Raw genomic sequence first — 17,128 nt, forward strand, 5'->3', positions numbered from 1 at the left:
TTTTGGACATTTACATTTGGAGTTTAAGCAGGCAGGATGTCAGAGTTATGGAAGATGAAAAAAATCATCAGGTTCAATATGTAGGTAGATCTGGGTATCATCAGTGTAGCAATGAAAACTGACACTAAATTGATTAATACCAAGAGGTGATATTTGATCCCATCCTGAAGATGAAAAGGAAAGAAGGTGTGTTGTTGCACACTATAACTAGAAAGGCACTTGGTAGAGCACATACCTCCACCACGTAATGCCTGATCCACGAGAACATATCGGACCCAATACATTTTTGAAATATCATGCCATACAGTACTATATCGTTTTGGCCCTATCTCTCAATGGTGAAGAATCACTTAAAAATTCTAGTAGTCTGATCCGGATTCGGATCTTCACCAAAATCTCATCAGTTCGTCCTTGTCACACACCGAACCTGTCCACCAAGTTTCATCCAGATCCGTCCCAAATGTTTTGAGATATCCTGTACCCAAACAGACAGAAAGGGGTGAAAACGTAACAACCTTCACTTTCGGTGTTGGGGTTTAACATCAACTAAGTGGTAAAGCGTTTGTGAATATGCAGCATCTACAGCATTTTACCTGGATGATACTCATGTAAAACGTTTGTGAATATGCAGCATCTACAAGAATATGCAGCATCGCCAACAATCAACAAGGGGGTCATCAACAAGAATGATATCGATCAGAACCAATAATTAGGAAAGGGGTGTGCTTGTGTGTGCGTGAGTGTGCATATGTACAATCACAACCGTGTCTGTGTGTTTGTGTGTCATTGGTTGCTATCTCCATTCGTGGGTTTCAGAAGCTGGAACAGAGTCCACTTGAGTCTCGAAGTACCCACATCCGTCATCCGTTTCAGTAAGGGACCATGGTTCATGGACCAAGTTGTAAAGTTTTCTTGATCTCAAAGGTTTTGGTCCGAGGGCTCTTTTGAGGATCGTCACCAAGCCCCGGACAGCTTCCAACTGCAGTTTGTTTGTCGTAATATTTCCAGAGATTGTATTTACCATCTCCATGAGGATCTTTTTTTTAATCATTCCCATTGCTCCATTTATCACTGGTACAGTTTTGGTGCTCTTCAGCTTCCAGGCTCTTTTTACTTCATTTTTGATGTCCTGGTATTTTCTGCGTTGTTTAGGCCAAAATTGTTTGCCAAAAAAATCTCAATCAGCAGTGCTGTCTTTTCCTTTTAGTTCCTGAGAACAATGTCTGGTCACAATGCTTTGTTTTCTATGTTCAGGCTTGATGGGATCATTAGGTCGTATGTGAGGAGCATTACTCCCTTGTTTTCAGTGATTGTTTTTGGTTTATGTTTCCATGAGTTTTCTTGAAATAGGATATTGAGACTTTTGCAGATGTGCCAGTGGATTACTATGCATACCTTGTTGTGCCTTTGTATGTACTGTTACGATTGTGGGGGGTAGATGGAAGAATTTAATAGGAACATCGCATTGTGTTGAGTTGCTCGGTCCGTGGATGAGTAGGAGGCATCTCGATGTGAGTAAGTAGGTAACCTGTGAGCTTAAGTGTTACGTGTCACCACGTGAGGGGTGGTGGGGTGTTAATTAGCTAAGGGGTAAGAATAAGTTCCCCAGTATATGATTGCCCTTTGTGATTTTTTTTCCCTATGTTTTTATATTTCAAGATCGGCAATAAAGGTGGGGAACACATCTCTGAAACCACAACAAAAGGGCAGAAAGCCCCGCCTTCAAAGGTTGACAACAAGCGAAGTCACGCCCCCAAGGGACGATTGATGGGCGTGGTGTCAGAAGCTAGCCGAGTCGGAGAAGCCCCGCCTTCTCGGGTTTGGTGCGTGCAGGCCACGCTCCAGAGGCGGAGGATATAGATTGGGCGTGATCGAAGTCAAAGGAAGGCAAGTTGTGCATTTTAAGAGGAAGGAGGAGTTGGCTCGCATTTTGGGAGAGCTGTGATCAGTAGGTTGGACATTTTGAGAGGCATCAGACTCTGTAGGCTTGTGCACTTTTGTGGAGAGCCGTGATCAGAGTGGAGGGACGAGGCGCATTGTACTGGAGAGGCGAGAGCGGAGGGTGAGTGCACGCCGAGGACAACGACACGGTCATTGAATTCATGTTGAGGCGATTTTGCTCGCATGGTGAAGTAAGACGCTGGCCTTTTGCTCTTGGTCGGGTCGGTGAGGACGATCTGAACACACGAAGTGGTTATGCTGGGGCTTTGAGCTTTGATGTGGCGTGCCGTTCGCGGATTGCCTGATGTGCGGTGAGAAGTGCCTCGATTCCAGTTCCACAAGGATCAGCTCTGGGCCAAGCTAAGTGCAGGAGTGGTTAAGAAGGAAGATTTTTTTTTCTTTTCTTTTCATTTTGTGTTCCCTTTGTCAGTATTTGAGTCTGTGTGAGAGGTGCCTCAACTGTAGGATTTATTAACTTTACCATTATTATTGTCATTACCTTCTTAATTATTGTGTGTTGTAAATTTTCATTAAATGTATTCCTTTTAACAAACTGTAGCGGTGTGCTCTCATGGTGCAGCGCCGGTGTGCTGTGCTCCTCCTGGGTGGATCGTCTCTCCGCCACGACGCCCCGTTAACGTGTGCGCATTAATCTCCGAGTCTCAGTTGTAGCCTTCAAGGAAGAAGCTTTGCCATCCGTCCAGGTAGGGTTTAAACTCCCCTGGACACGACAGTGCAGTTGTTCTCAAATGAGGTTTTACATCCCGATAGGAGGTGACTCGTGTTTTCTGTTTAGACCTTGCAAAACCTACACTTGTCCGATTGACTCGGTCTTGCCATCTTCTTAAAAATCCATTGGTGTAGTGTCCTATGGTCTTGGGTATTTATGATGATTTGTTCTTCATCCCAGTTGAGCTGACCTCTTCTTAGCCATTACAAAGAGCGTTCTTTGTTTATTCCCAATCCTTTCAACTTTTTGTTTTTTTTAATCCCTTCTCTTTTAGCATTTTCCCAGTTGTCAGTGTATATCTGTTGAGATATCTTTTTATATTTTTCTTTTGTCTTTTTTGCAATCATTGGGCTGTATTGGATCACGAGCGCCAGTCAGAGTGACCACGATATTCGTTATGTCTGTGTCTGTGTGTCTGTCTGTCCAGAGCATAACTCCGTGGACTTTGATCCGATCTTGATGAAACTTGGTTATGTGTTCGATAACAATGTCTCGTTGTGTTTTCCTGGATGAAGGCGTGCTACGCCCATTGTGGGTGGAGCCACACCCAAAAAATAGCCATTTTTAGGGGGTAGTCAGATTAAAAATCTATCTTCTCCTCTGGAATTGACTGAATGGAATGGGTTCTTCGGTATTTGAATAGCAAAATGAATTATCAAAAACTTGTCGTTGTCCGATTTTTCATTTTCGTCCCAAGGTCAAGGTCACAAGGTCAAAAACTTAGAAAATTGCGAATTTTGACATAAAAATCATACGACCGCCCAAACTTTGAGAGCTAGGATGACAATATTTTTTTATGCATAATCTTGAGGTCATTCCCCACCGAAATTCTTCAAACCATTTTGCTCTATCTTGAACACCTTGCCCGTGGCGCCCCCTTCAAGTTTGTTTTTCCGTTGATTTCATCAAAGTATGGATAATCCGAGGAGTGTGAAATCCCATATAGCCTATATGATGTTATATTGTTCCTGAAATGTTCCAGAGGAAGTTTTACACTAAAGGTCATAGTCCTTGACCTTTGAACTTTAAAGGCCACAAAGGTAAAAATTTTCAAAGTTGTGAGAATCGAACCGGGCTTTCAACCTTCTTCGACGAACTAACTCCAATAAGCTAAAGCACGTATCCTGCTTCCTTATTTTAATGTCCACAACATTGTTTTGTGACCTTTAAAAGTTATGCAAAGGTCAAATTTTGAAAGTTGAACGAAACGGGGTTTTCGACATTTTGCAACTAATAACCTGTCACTCGTACCACATCATGAACATTTTTATAACTTGGTCAAAAATTATCACATTGTGTCATCCTTGACTTCTGAAACAATTTACATCGTCAAATACCGCTCGTGAACCATTGTCGTCTTCAGACTTGTTAACCTCCGCCATCGAAGATCGGAGGTTACTGTTTTCACCCCTTTCTGTTTGTTTGTTTGTTTGTTTGTGAACAGTATTGCGGAAAAAACTCTTCAACGGATTTCGACGAAACTTGGTGGGGGAATTAGGTATGGTCCAAGGATCATGCCATTATATTTTGGACTCGGTCCAAAATTAAATATGGCCGCTATGGCGGCCATTTAAAAAAAAAAATTGAATTTTTTTTTTGCATTTCTACATGTTTTAAGTGATTTCCAACCCCCCCCCTCAAAAAAAAATGTTGGAGAAAAGAACTAGAACTGTCAGCACTGTTGACATCATATTTAATGAATAAGATATAAGATTCACTTGAGTGACCCAGCAGTATTGGCGGCGGAGGTTTTGCACTCTACCGAGTGCTCCCCCTCTAGTTTGTTGTTGTTTTGGTTTATTTTGTGACATCTTCCATTCGCACCTGTCTGGAAATTTTTTGCTCTGAGGGCTAGGGATACCTTCTCTGTTTTGTTGTCTTCGTGTTTGCTTGAAAATTGGATTTTGTAGTCTGTTGCACTTTTCACATACTCAAGCCAATCTTGCTGTTGTTAATCTGTGCACTTGGTTGAGTTCCTTCGGGCCACTACCTCCTCCTCGTCTCGGCAGGTACACTTTTGGGATGTAGTTTTTTTTTTTTCTTTCTTTTAAAGATTTTGTGGATGGGGATGAGTTTCCTTGTTTGGATGTCTAATTTATTGATTTCCACTTGTGGCCAGTTTATTATTCCGCAGCTGTACTGGAATACCACTTGGTATTGTGAGTTGGTTTATGGCTTTGATTTTGTTCCTTAGAGAAAGGGTATATATTTTAAGAATCAGCCTCGTTCTACACAGGTATTGTTTGGTAATTGTTTTGTGTATTTGTTTGTGACATATATTTGGTGTTGCTCTTCTACGCCGAGGTATTTGTATAATGCTTCATTGTCTCGCTCCTGTATTCTGTTGAGGTCGATTTTTATGTTGTCCACTTTTGTTGGTCTATCTTGTATGAATGTGTATTTGGCACACTTATCTCGGCCAAATTCCATTTGAATGTTGCCAGAGTATCGTTTCACTAATTTCAGTTGTTTTGCCAATTTTTCATCGTTTGGTGCAAAGAGTTTTAAATCGTCCATGTAAAGTAGATGTGTCACCTTTCTTGTCTCTTTGGACATTCTCTTATTTGACGTCAGGGTGTATCCAGGTCCTTGCTCATGAATGAGGTTGCTCAGTGGGTCCAGTGCCAGTCAAAATAGGAGGGGTGAAAAGCCATCTCCCTGGAAGATCCCACGACGTATCTTCACTCCTGATATTTCGATATTTCCTTCCAAGTGCTGTTATATCAATGTGCTATTCCAAAGCTTCATTGTTTTCTTTATCAGTTTGATTATTTGGCGGTTCATCTTGTACAATTGCATGCATTTTGTCATCCATGAATGTGGAACACGATCCAAAGATTATTTTTGTGGTCTATCCATACTGTGGATAATTTGATGAACTCTTCTTGTATTGCAATTTTCCAGTACAGCCTTGTTTAGTAGTAGGTGGTCTGTTGTTCCATAGCATCCTCTCTTGCATCCCTTCTGTTCTGCCTTTAGGTTTTCTTCTTGTTCGGTGGTGATACATCATTTCTGTGATGATTCCTATCAGAAGTTTGTACATTGTTGGTAGACAGGTCATTGGTCTATACTTGTGAGTTAGTTGGGTTTCTTGAGATTTTGGGATGAGGAAGGTGTTACCTTCTGTAAGCCACTCATCTGAGGTCTCCACTTGGATTAGTTTGTTGAATGTTCCGCTGTCTGGGTCCCAGGCTTAGTTCTTTGATTCTTTGTCCTTCCGCTTTCTGGTCCGAGAAGAATTTATGCTTTTTATGGTGGTGGCTGTTCCATTAATGCAAAGTGTAATTTGTGCCATTTGAAATGAAAGGTTTTTAGGTGCTGAAAATAAAAAAATAATGTAACCCCCTTCTGTCCATCAATTATGTTCCACTCCAACCATGATTCATTCAGGTTTACAGGGCTATTTGTGTCGGGGCATATTTACAATAATGACGATGACGATGAATGAAGGTTTTCTCTGGGAGTCGAATGATGAAGAAGATGAAAGGATGAGCAGGTGATGTTAAATTACGAGAGGTGAAAGGGTGAAGCATTACCGAAAGAAGCATGAAATATAGAAATGAATAACAGCAGGGAACAAGTTTCTTGTTGAAATACTGGATAGATAGATGAAGAAGGGGAGCTCCAAGCTAAACCCACACAACACATGTATTACTCAAACCTTTAAGACACAGGGAGAGCAATCTAAACTTTGAATCTAATTTATGACGTAACTCACTCTGGTCAGGTTTTTGTCAGGTCAGGTTCGATCTGTGACCTGCTACAGGTACCATGTAAACCTGTACTAACCTGTTCCATGGTCGGGTTGTCGGCGACTAAACCGTCTCCCCCACCAGGTTTTCTGGTGAGGGGGGTGTTTGGATATGGACACCCAGCAGGATTAAAAACAAAACCTGTCAAAGGGCGGAGGAGCTCCTTGTGAGCCAACGGCCATCCATATCTTGTGCCCAACTGTGTCTGCGGACGTCCTCCTGCAGTTGGGTTACTTCTTATTAGGAGGTTGGTGGCAGGATTTGCACTCCGGCCACCGTAAAACCCTTCATTCCGCAAAACGCAAAAACGCAAAAAAATCTGAAAACCCACTCCGTGGGAGTACCTCCTGTGCAGCTTCCCTTCGCAGGGCAGCTCACCGGATGACGGGATTGGGGCAAAGCCTTCGGGACCCCCGATCTTTGATGATAGGAGGGAAACCACGGGGTAACATCCCTGGGTCAGATTGCGGGAGAGTGTGTCGGAGTGGTGCTGAGGTGTCGTCCACCAGACGGCGGTCTCCTTGGGTTAACCTGAGGCGGTCCCTTTGGGTGGGTGCCTGGAATGTCCTATCCCTAAGAAAGGATGATCACCTGTCTCTGTTATCATCTGAGCTCAAGCGTTTGGACATCGGGATTGCAGCTCTCTCTGAGGTTCGGAGACCGGATTGCGGCGAGATAATGGTGGGTGGTTACACCTACTATTGGTCTGGTCGCCCTGATGGTTACCATACCCAAGGAGTTGCTGTAGCTGTGTCCAATCAGCTGACCCCAATGATAATTGAGGTAACACCGGTCAACGAGCGTATTATGAGATTAAGGATTCGTCACTCCTTAGGTGTCATTTCCCTGGTCTCTGTTTATGCTCCGACTGAGGCGAGTGACCTCACCGTGAAGGATGCATTCTACGCCACACTCGAGTCTGTGGTTGATCAGTGTCCCAGACGAGATACACTTCTAGTCTTGGGGGATTTCAATGCATCGACTGGAACGGATAGGGATGGTTATGAGGTGTGTGTTGGTCCCCATGGGTCAGGAACGATGAACCAGAATAGCACTAAGTTCCTTGACTTTGCAAGAAGTCATGGACTAAGGGTGGCTGGTTCATGGTTTCAGCACCCAGAAGCTCATCGCTGGACTTGGTATTCCAACGCTGGCGGTGTGGCAAAGGAGATTGAGCATGTCCTCATTGACGGTCGTTGGAGGATGATCCAGAACTGCAGTGTCTACCGGAGTGCTCAGTTCCTCAATACTGACCACAGGCTTGTTGTAGCAACTCTAAAGCTGCACCTTAAATCCTGGAGAATGGTACCATCCCAGCCTAGGCTGGATGCTGCCAAGCTCAGGGATGAGAGAGTAGCTGAGGAGTTTGCGAACAGGCTGAGTGGACACTTGGGGGGTCTGGGTGCTTTGGGGGGTCCTGAAGAGTTGTGGAGCGCCTTCAAGACCACCGTCCTTGATGTTGCCGGTGGATGTCTTGGAGCTCACCGCAGGGCAAAGAAGAATTTTGTCTCTCAAGGGACACTGGATACCATTGACCAGAGTCGCAGGGCCAGGCTGAATGGCAGAGCTGAGCTGTTCAGGGAGCTGAGGCGTAAAACTGTACGTGCACTGAGGGTGGACAAGGAGGCCTATGTGCGAGGAATCTGTGAGGGGGTAGAGCATCACCTCTGGTCAAGTGATTCTCGTCCCGCTTACAGGGGAATTCGCGCATTACGTTCATCCAAGCCCATCCCTCGGAGCACTGCAGTTCGAGCAGAGAGTGGTAGGCTCTTGACAGAGGAGTCTGAAGTGAAGGCCCGCTGGGCCGGTTACTTTGAGCGGTTGTACCAGGCTGATCCCCCAGCTGTCGAGTTGGACGTCAAGGGTGTTACAATCCCTGTTGCTGACCCTCGAATCAACTGTGGTCCACCTTCGCTTGTGGAAACACGGGCTGCGGTGAACCAGTTGAAACGGGGCAAAGCTCCAGGGATCTGTGGCATCCATGCCGAACTTCTCAAGGCTGGTGGAAATGCTGCACTCGTGTCGTTGCATGCAGTTTTGTGCTCTGCCTGGAACACAGGCATCATCCCAACTGACTGGAAGAGGGGCCTTGTTGTCCCTCTCTGGAAAGAGAAGGGTGATCGCCAAGACTGCAACAACTACCGAGGGGTGACGCTGCTCTCAGTGCCGGGCAAGGTCTTTGCTCGGATAATTCTTGATAGGGTTCGCCACCATCTGCTTGAGCACCAGCGTCTAGAGCAGTCAGGCTTTACACCAAAGAGGTCAACGATTGACCGTATCCTTGCCCTTCGTGTCCTCACCGAACGCAGACGAGAGTTTCGGCAGGGGCTGCTTGCAGCCTATGTTGATCTCTGTAAAGCGTTCGATTCAGTGAATCGGGATGTCCTCTGGAGGATTCTTGGTCTTCGTGGGGTGCCACCAAAACTGATCGATCTGATGTTTGAACTCTACTCTGGTACTGAGAGTGCTGTGAAGTGTGGTGGTACCATCTCTGACTTATTTCCAGTTGTTACTGGAGTTCGTCAGGGATGTGTACTTGCCCCCACACTTTTCAGCACTTGTATGGACTGGATTCTAGGGAGGATGTCGGAGAGATCAAGTTGCGGTGCATCGTTTGGGAATGTCAAGATCTCGGACCTTGATTTTGCAGATGATGCAGTCATCTTTGCGGAGAATTTAGACATCCTTTTGGGGGCCCTCGAGGTGCTGAATAAGGAGTCGGAGCCGCTGGGATTACGGGCTTCTTGGGTCAAAACTAAGATCCAGGCTTTCGGTGACATCTTGGATGCTGCTGTCCTGTCTGTGTCTGTTTGTGGTGAGGATGTTGAGGTCGTGGAGAGATTCACTTACCTTGGCAGTGATATTCATGTCTCTGCTGGCTGCGAGTCAGAGGTCAATAGACGTCTGGGTCGGGCCTGGGGAGTCATGAATTCACTGGATCATGGGGTGTGGCGCTGCCGGTACCTGTGCGGGAGGACGAAAGTCCAAGTCTTCAGGTCCTTGGTACTTCCAGTCTTGCTCTATGGGTGCGAGACTTGGACTCTGATCAAGGATCTGAGAAGGAGGCTTAATTCCTTTGGTACCAGGTGTCTTCGGAGAATCCTTGGCTATCGCTGGTCGGATTTTGTGTCCAACGAGCGGTTGCTGAGAGAGACTCGGATGAGATTTGTTACCTGCATAGTCCGTGAGCGTCAGTTGCGGTTGTATGGACATGTGGCTCGTTTTCCTGACGCTGATCCTGCTCACCAGATTCTCTCAGCGAGGGAGTCTCGTGAGTGGAGGAGGCCAGTGGGCCGACCACGTGCCTCATGGTTGCAGCAGGTTGACCATCATCTCAAGGAGATGGGGATGGGCCTGGCATCTGCCTGGGGGATGGCCAGACGGAGGCCCCTGGAGTACCGGCGGAAAGTGGACGCAGCGACGCGCTGTTCTGGCACATGCTCCCATACCTGACCTGACCTCACTCTGGGAACCTACGTGTGTCTGGTATGCTTGGAGGTGTACTTGCAAAACCGCAACCGCTTGGGGAAGGTTTACTATGAGAAATGACACATGGCAGCTGACTTCCTGTTCCTTCATTGGATGGCAAATGTGCAAAACTCTACCAATGTCACACAGAATGGTGATTTGTACTTGGAATACGTTTCCTCAGGAATTCATTCTGAATTATTATATTCGACATGTTTTGTGTATTCATGCAAAGATTAGCATTGACTTTTTGCAGGTATGCAAATCTGGAGTAAACTGGCTGAGGCATTTAACTACTGGCTGAAGATTCCTGATGAAAAATTTCAGGTGAGATGTTAGTCCACCATCCTTGTAGAACCAGAAGGGGCATTTTTGTGAACATGAAAATTTTGAGGCTCAAGGAAAGAGAATTGTTTTTTCCAGAGGTGGATCTATCTGCACAATGTTTGAGATCGTGCTTTTACCTTTGCTGCAATTTGAACAATTGATTGATGACAGTGATACGTGCACCTCACGACCTTCTCCTCAGGTCATAATTGAGGTGATTGAGATGCTCCAGAATGCAAGCCTGTTGATTGACGACATTGAGGACAGCTCACGACTACGACATGGACATCCTGTTGCACACAGCATCTATGGCGTCCCTTCGGTCATCAACTCTGCAAATTATGTCTACTTTCTTGGGCTCCACAAGGTGCTCACTCTCGAACACCCCCAGGCCGTCCCGATCTTCTGCCAGCAGCTGCTGGAGCTGCATTGTGGCCAAGGGATGGACATTTTCTGGCGTGATAGCTTTCAGTGCCCCAGTGAGGCGGATTACCTTGTCATGGTAAGGCTCTACAAATTGCCTGTAATGCAAGTTATTCATGAAGGCACATTAAGTGCAGTGCACTACTTTACCTAATTTTCACCCAATTAGAATGCAGTAAAAATTAAACTGTCATTATGCAGACACCAGTTTATGTGCAAGCATTTCTTACATGGCCCAAATTCAAGAGACAATATTTTCTAACATGAGACACCTAAAGGATGCACCATGTTTTTCAGCGTATCCTACAAGTTGATGTGGAGTACAGGTTGAATTGGCTAATTTCCCCATTTTTGGCTTACGAGCGCCAGCCAGAGTGACCTCTATGTTCGTTATGTCTGTGTGTCTGTCTGTTGGGTAGTCGATCTCGTCGAAGAAAAAAAAAAGTTTTTTTTTTCGAACCCTTATTATCAGTATTTCCATCGATATGTTTGTCTGTTGGCTGCTCTTAGAGCACCCTTATTCTGAACATTTCCATCTGTCTGTCTGTCCGCGAAACTTTGGTCAAGCCTCGGGGCTAAACCACTCAACCGATTCCAATGAAATTTGGTAGGTAGGACCAATATTTGTGGGAATCGTGTGCTTTCGAATATGGGACCCCGGGCCCAAGCAACGGCATAGCAACGGCCCTTTGAAGTGGTCAAAAATCGAAAAATCGAAGCTTTGAGTTGGTCATAGTTCATGAACTGGTCACCCTAAAAAGGTGGAGTTGTTACATGTTTTTCAAAACATCCACTTTCCACTTTGACTGCAGACCAGAAAACCACAGATATCTAGATATCTAGATATCTAGATATCTTAGTATGAGAAGAAAGGTAATTTTGTCGAGTTTAATGTGGAACAAACAGAAATAAAAAATATGCAATCGTTTTTGTGTAACAGGCAAATAAATGATACAAGTCAGGGGTGGAGTAAACAGGCGGAGGCGGCGGATGTGGCAGAGGCGGCGGATGTGGTGAGTCAAATTTGGAATAAACTGAATTTATTTCAATCAATAAGCTTTAATCTAATCTATTTTGTTATTTTTTAGGTGAGTCACACTAGGGGCTTGTTGTTGCATGATGCAAAATTGATTATTCTACTCGTTATTATTCAGCAAACCCTGACCAATATGTACAAACTCCTAAAAGAGATCGAGTAAATAGCTTTACATAGGTATGTATCCAGCAGATTCTCAGGATTAATTTGGCACTTGAATTGTCCAAAACGGCCAAAGGATAACTGATCCACATCCAATTTACTCAGGGTGAATTCGAGATCAACGCGAAAATGTGTTTTCCTTGTAATGCATTATCCATTAAAGTTCATAATTAAAAATACCATATTCGCCGTTAATTAATGGTTTTTGCTAATTTTTTTTCACACAAGTGCATGTAGCTTGGTGATGTCTATCAACACAGAGAAAACTGAAAAATTGAATATTTTGACCCTGTAACGCAAATGATGACCAGTTCATGAACTACGACCAGTTCTGTGCGCAATCTATTGAGCTCCCTTCATGCCAATTTGCAGCCCTAACAAAAAATATTTGTAGAAGGAGATAGATTTTGGGCGAGTACATGTCGAACATTTCAGAAACGGTTAATTGTGAATATCTCTAAGAGAAAGAGTCTGATTTTGATGAAACTTGGGTGAAATGTGTACAATGTGGCTAGCATGTACACAAAAATGAATGGTTGCTATGCACACCTCCGTTGCTGAGCAACAGCTAAAATACTTTATCATACATCGTACACTTATTGTGGACTGTACAAAAAAATCAATACCTCCGAAACTGGACCTCCGAGGGACCTGTTTTTTTTGTGCCCAAGGAGAATGTCTTACAGCATCATATAAAAAAAATAAAATCTTTAGCGAATAGATAAATGGAATTACCAGGACTGCCATTTGTTAGAGTCTCTTTGGAAACATGCCTGAAATTTCACAAGGCGGGTTTCTGGGCGTAAACTTAGAGCGCTGTGATAATCATATTTATTGTGCTAAATTGATTGATAGCATGTACATGAATATCGGCCAGTCGCGCCGGCCAGCTTTCCATCTAGAGCGAGCAGCCATGCCGCCTACCGGCTTGTCTATCTGTCTGTCTGTCCCTCTGTTCAGTCCAGTGCTCCGTTAATACAATGTCCATTTCGATGAAACTTGATTGGTAGGTTCATACCATGACCAAGTTGTGTGCAAATGAGAACCGTTGCTATGGACACCACCGTTGCTTAGCAACGGGACTTTGAAATTTTTGAAAAATCATTAAAAAAAATTTTTTTTCGAAAATCAAAAATCGGGCCAGGAGCAACTGTGGGCAGTACATTGAGCCATATTGTCAAAAATTTCCAGCCGGATCCTATGAAAACTGTTGAAGAACATAGACTTTGAATGAACCCTGGTCGAAAACAATAAAAAAATGAAGTTCGTTATATCTCAGAGATGATGAGTCAGATATACATGAAACTGGTATGGTAGGTTCTTGGTATGTCCTAGTTATGTGTGAGAAAGAAGCGTTGCTATGGACCCCTCCGTTGCCTAGCAACGGCCAAAAAACCTCTAAATGTGGGGGTATTTTAACAAAAAAACAATCTGCAGCATTAACCCTTGATGCTAGGATCATGAATTTCCTTGTGCTTAATCCTCAGGTCATTCCCCATCGAACGGGCCCATCGCGTCAGGTTTTATTGGGTCGTCGACAACCCATATCCGCCTACCGGCTTGTCTGTCTGTCCAGAGCATAACTCCGTATACTTTGATCCGATCTTGATGAAACTTGGTAATGTGTTCGATATCAATGTCTCGTTGTGTTTTCCTGGATGAGGGCATGCTACGTCCATTGTTGGCGCAGCCACGCCCAAAAAATAGCTATTTTTAGGGGGTAGTCGGATTAAAAATCTGTGTTCTTCTAGGGAATTGACTGAATGGAATGGGTTCTTCAGTATTTGAATAGCAAAATGAATTATCTAAAACTTGTCGTCCGATTTTTCATTTTCGTCCCAAAGTCAAAAACTTAGAAAATTGCGAATCTTGACATAATTAAACGACCGCCCAAACTTTGAGAGCTGGGATGACAATATTTTTTATGCATAATCTTGAGGTCATTCCCCACCTAATGTCTTGAAACCATTTTGCTCTATCTCGAACACCTTGCCCGTGGCGCCCCCTTCAAGCTTGTTTTTACGTTGATTTCATCAAAGTATGGATAATCCGAGGAGTGCGAAATGCCATATAGCGTATATGACGTTATATTGTTCCTGGAATGTTCCAGAGGAAGTTTTGCACCAAAGGTCATAATCCTTGACCCTTGACCTTTAAAGGCCACAAAGGTCAAATTTTCAAAGTTGTGGGAATCGAACCGGGTTTTCGACCTTCTTCGACGAAATAACTCCAATAAGTTGTAGCACGTATCCTGTTTCCTTATTTTAATGTCCACAACATTGTTTTGTGACCTTTAAAGGTAATGCAGAGGTCAAATTTTGAAGGTTGTTGAATGAAACCGGGTTTTCCGCATTTTGCAGCTAATAACCTGTCACCCGTACCACATCATGTTGATCATTTTTATAACTTGGTCAAAAATTATCACATTGTCTCATCCTTGACTTCTGAAACATTCTACATCGTCAAATACCGCTCGTGAACCATTGTCGTCTTCAGACTTGTTCTTTCCTTCATTCACAGATGAATCTATTTGGAGTAAAACATGAAGCTTGATCAACTACAGTCGTTAGCAAAACTGTCAGTCAGTCAGAACATTAGAGGTGTTGATTCCTTTTTGTACATTTTATTTGAATTACTTTGTGGATGACCTTTCGGATGAATTAGGAATCTAAATAGTTTTTTAACTTGTTTGTTATCACATAGCTGTACACTATTTAAAACAAGCTACATAATCATCAGCAGCACTTTCTTAAACGATACATAAGTCAATTCTGAGTACAAGTCAAGGCCCGGACTTCTGGGGGAAAAAATATTGACTTGTACGCCGAAAAATCCAGTTGCTCTATGTGATTGTAATGAATGCGAGGGAAAAACCTTCAGAGTGTAGGCTTTATTTCACTTGATTGAAGCCGCTTCTACGGGCACATCAGGGAATACATGTGCAGCAAGGAGTACATGTGTAGCAAGGAGTACATGTGCAGCAAGGTATACATGTGCAGTAGATCACCGCAAAATAAATCAGCAATTAGCACGGAGTCCGGTATACTCTCAATTCTTACCATTCAACGAGCACCAAGTGAACCACCGCCGTAAATGACAATGCCCCAGGGACAATCCCACCGACCGCGCGGAATCTCGGTTTTATCTGTCCCGTGTGCGAGCCGCGCGACATGTGATCACGCGTCACATCCTTCAATTCATCACATTCTCCAGATCAGCAGAATATGTTGTTGCATAATCTAAGTTTTACTCTGAAGCAACCGATCATTTTCTTTACCCGGTGAAGGCTAAATAAAATGAGGATGACTCTTGTAATCAATCTAAAACCTGAACTCTTCTTTGCATTTGTTCCCATCCTGTGTTCTTGGCCAGGTGCAGAGGAAAACGGGTGGTCTTTTTCGACTTGCCGTGGGACTGATGCAGCTCTTTAGCACCCAACACCTGCAGCTGAAAGGATTGTTAGACTCTCTGGGCCTTTTGTTCCAAATCCGTGACGATTATGCCAATCTGTGTTCACAGAAACCCTTAATGTCAGTATAATCACGTGAAGACTTGACAGAAGGAAAGTTTAGTTTCCCACTCATCCATGCCATCCACACCAGGCCAGAATGTACCCAGGTACCCTCACGCGTACTTTCGGTTTTTGATGGAGTTTCTACAGAAGGTGGTGTTGTAGAATCAACTCGCTAATTGTGTAACCCCTTCTTATTGCTTAGGTACAGAGTATTCTTCGGCAGCGGACACAGGATGAAAATGTGAAGCGTTGCTGCCTGGAGTTTCTCGAGGGCACTGGATCCTTTGCTTACACACGACGACGTTTGTGTGAACTCGAGGAAGATATCAGGAACAAAGTGGCTTCACTTGGTGGCAATCCCTATCTTGAAACCCTCATTCGCTTTTTTGCGAAGGTTTACCATGAAGAATGACCATCAAACATCTCCATGACTTTTATTTTTTGTTTCTTTTTTTAGCCGCGTCTCTTGTAGCGAACGTGGCTCAAAGAGAGCTCTGCTTATTGTTGTTGTTGTTGTTCCTCTTCTTCTTCTGTTGAAGACAAGACCTTTAGGACACGGCTCTTTTATATACAGGATCCGGATCTCCTTAAATACTAAACACCTGTACACATCCTCGCATTCAGGGTGCCTTTTGAGAGCGTCTATCATCAACTTTTAAATATATTTGGACATTTGCTTTAAAGTTTCGAAAAGTTCACGTTACTATTTAAAGATTATTCCATTTAATGTGTTGTAATTTCGTAAATACACTATTTTCTCGTCATGAACGAGGAGCCTCCATGACGGGTCTTGCTATTAGCTCCATCAAGGCACGTGACGAAATATCGGAAGTTGTTGTTATTTATATATATATATATATATATATATATATATATATATATATATATATATATATATATATATATATACATATACATATATATATATATACACATATATATATATATATATATATATATATATATATATATATATATATATATATATATATTTTTTTTTTAGCAGCGTCGCGTTGCCAATGCTGGCTCGAAGAGAGCTCCGCGTTGTTGTTGTTGTTGTTGTTCTTCTTCTTCTTCTGGTGAAGACAAAACCTTTATGACACGGCTCTTGGACACATTTGTCTTTGTTTTTTTGAAGACCTATATTTTTACCAAATGTGATGATGCTTCCTTTGTAATTTCCATTCAGGTTTGTTTATCTTGAGCAAACTGCTTCAAAAGGTCAAAAACAGTTCTGGTAAAAGGATTAACTGTCAATAATAATTAACAAGCCCTCAACCTTGACGTGAGCAATAATTATTTAAAATACCTGCTCTCTTTTTTTATTCCAACGAATTAAAAAAAAAAACCCTCCAAAGTTACAATGGTCTATGACCTCCCCCAATATCTGATTTTGGCCATTTTTAGTTTTTGTCACGTCAAGGTACCAGGGCTGAGTTCACTCCACCACTCTCCCTCCACTCCTCAACACTTCAGATCGTATTGTTCATGATGTTGTCCTGTGATCTCCAGTCGCACTGAACAAACAACCCCTGCCTTTTCCTCTACATCATCTCCACAATAACGATAATAATTAATACAATGTATTACAAAACGTTTGCACATTCATGACAGCCGGTATAAGATTTTTGACGTTCTGTTGAAGGTACGTAACTTCTCAGACCAGATCTGTACAAGATTATCTTTCTCCATTATGGCTCCATCAAAAACCGAAAAGCCTTGCTCATGGTAAGAGACAGTGATGCTGTGAGGTCCCCGCCCCCCAACCCAACTCC

General features: G+C 43.4%; 1 pseudogene across 1 annotated transcript in view; it reads left to right on the plus strand.

The window, feature by feature from the left end:
* LOC147032118 (geranylgeranyl pyrophosphate synthase-like) overlaps positions 1 to 16,208 on the plus strand; it is a 47,926-nt pseudogene extending 31,718 nt beyond the window's left edge. Inside the window, exons 2-5 of the transcript XR_015055040.1 lie at positions 10,148 to 10,218; positions 10,421 to 10,720; positions 15,212 to 15,457; positions 15,556 to 16,208. The product of XR_015055040.1 is annotated as a geranylgeranyl pyrophosphate synthase-like (transcript). The remainder of the gene's footprint in view (positions 1 to 10,147; positions 10,219 to 10,420; positions 10,721 to 15,211; positions 15,458 to 15,555) is intronic.
* The last annotated feature ends 920 nt before the right edge of the window (positions 16,209 to 17,128 follow it).

The sequence above is a fragment of the Eptatretus burgeri genome, chromosome 2, assembly GCF_056783735.1.
Source record: "Eptatretus burgeri isolate ZD-2024b chromosome 2, Ebu_testis_v1, whole genome shotgun sequence".
Classification (NCBI taxonomy): domain Eukaryota; kingdom Metazoa; phylum Chordata; class Myxini; order Myxiniformes; family Myxinidae; genus Eptatretus; species Eptatretus burgeri.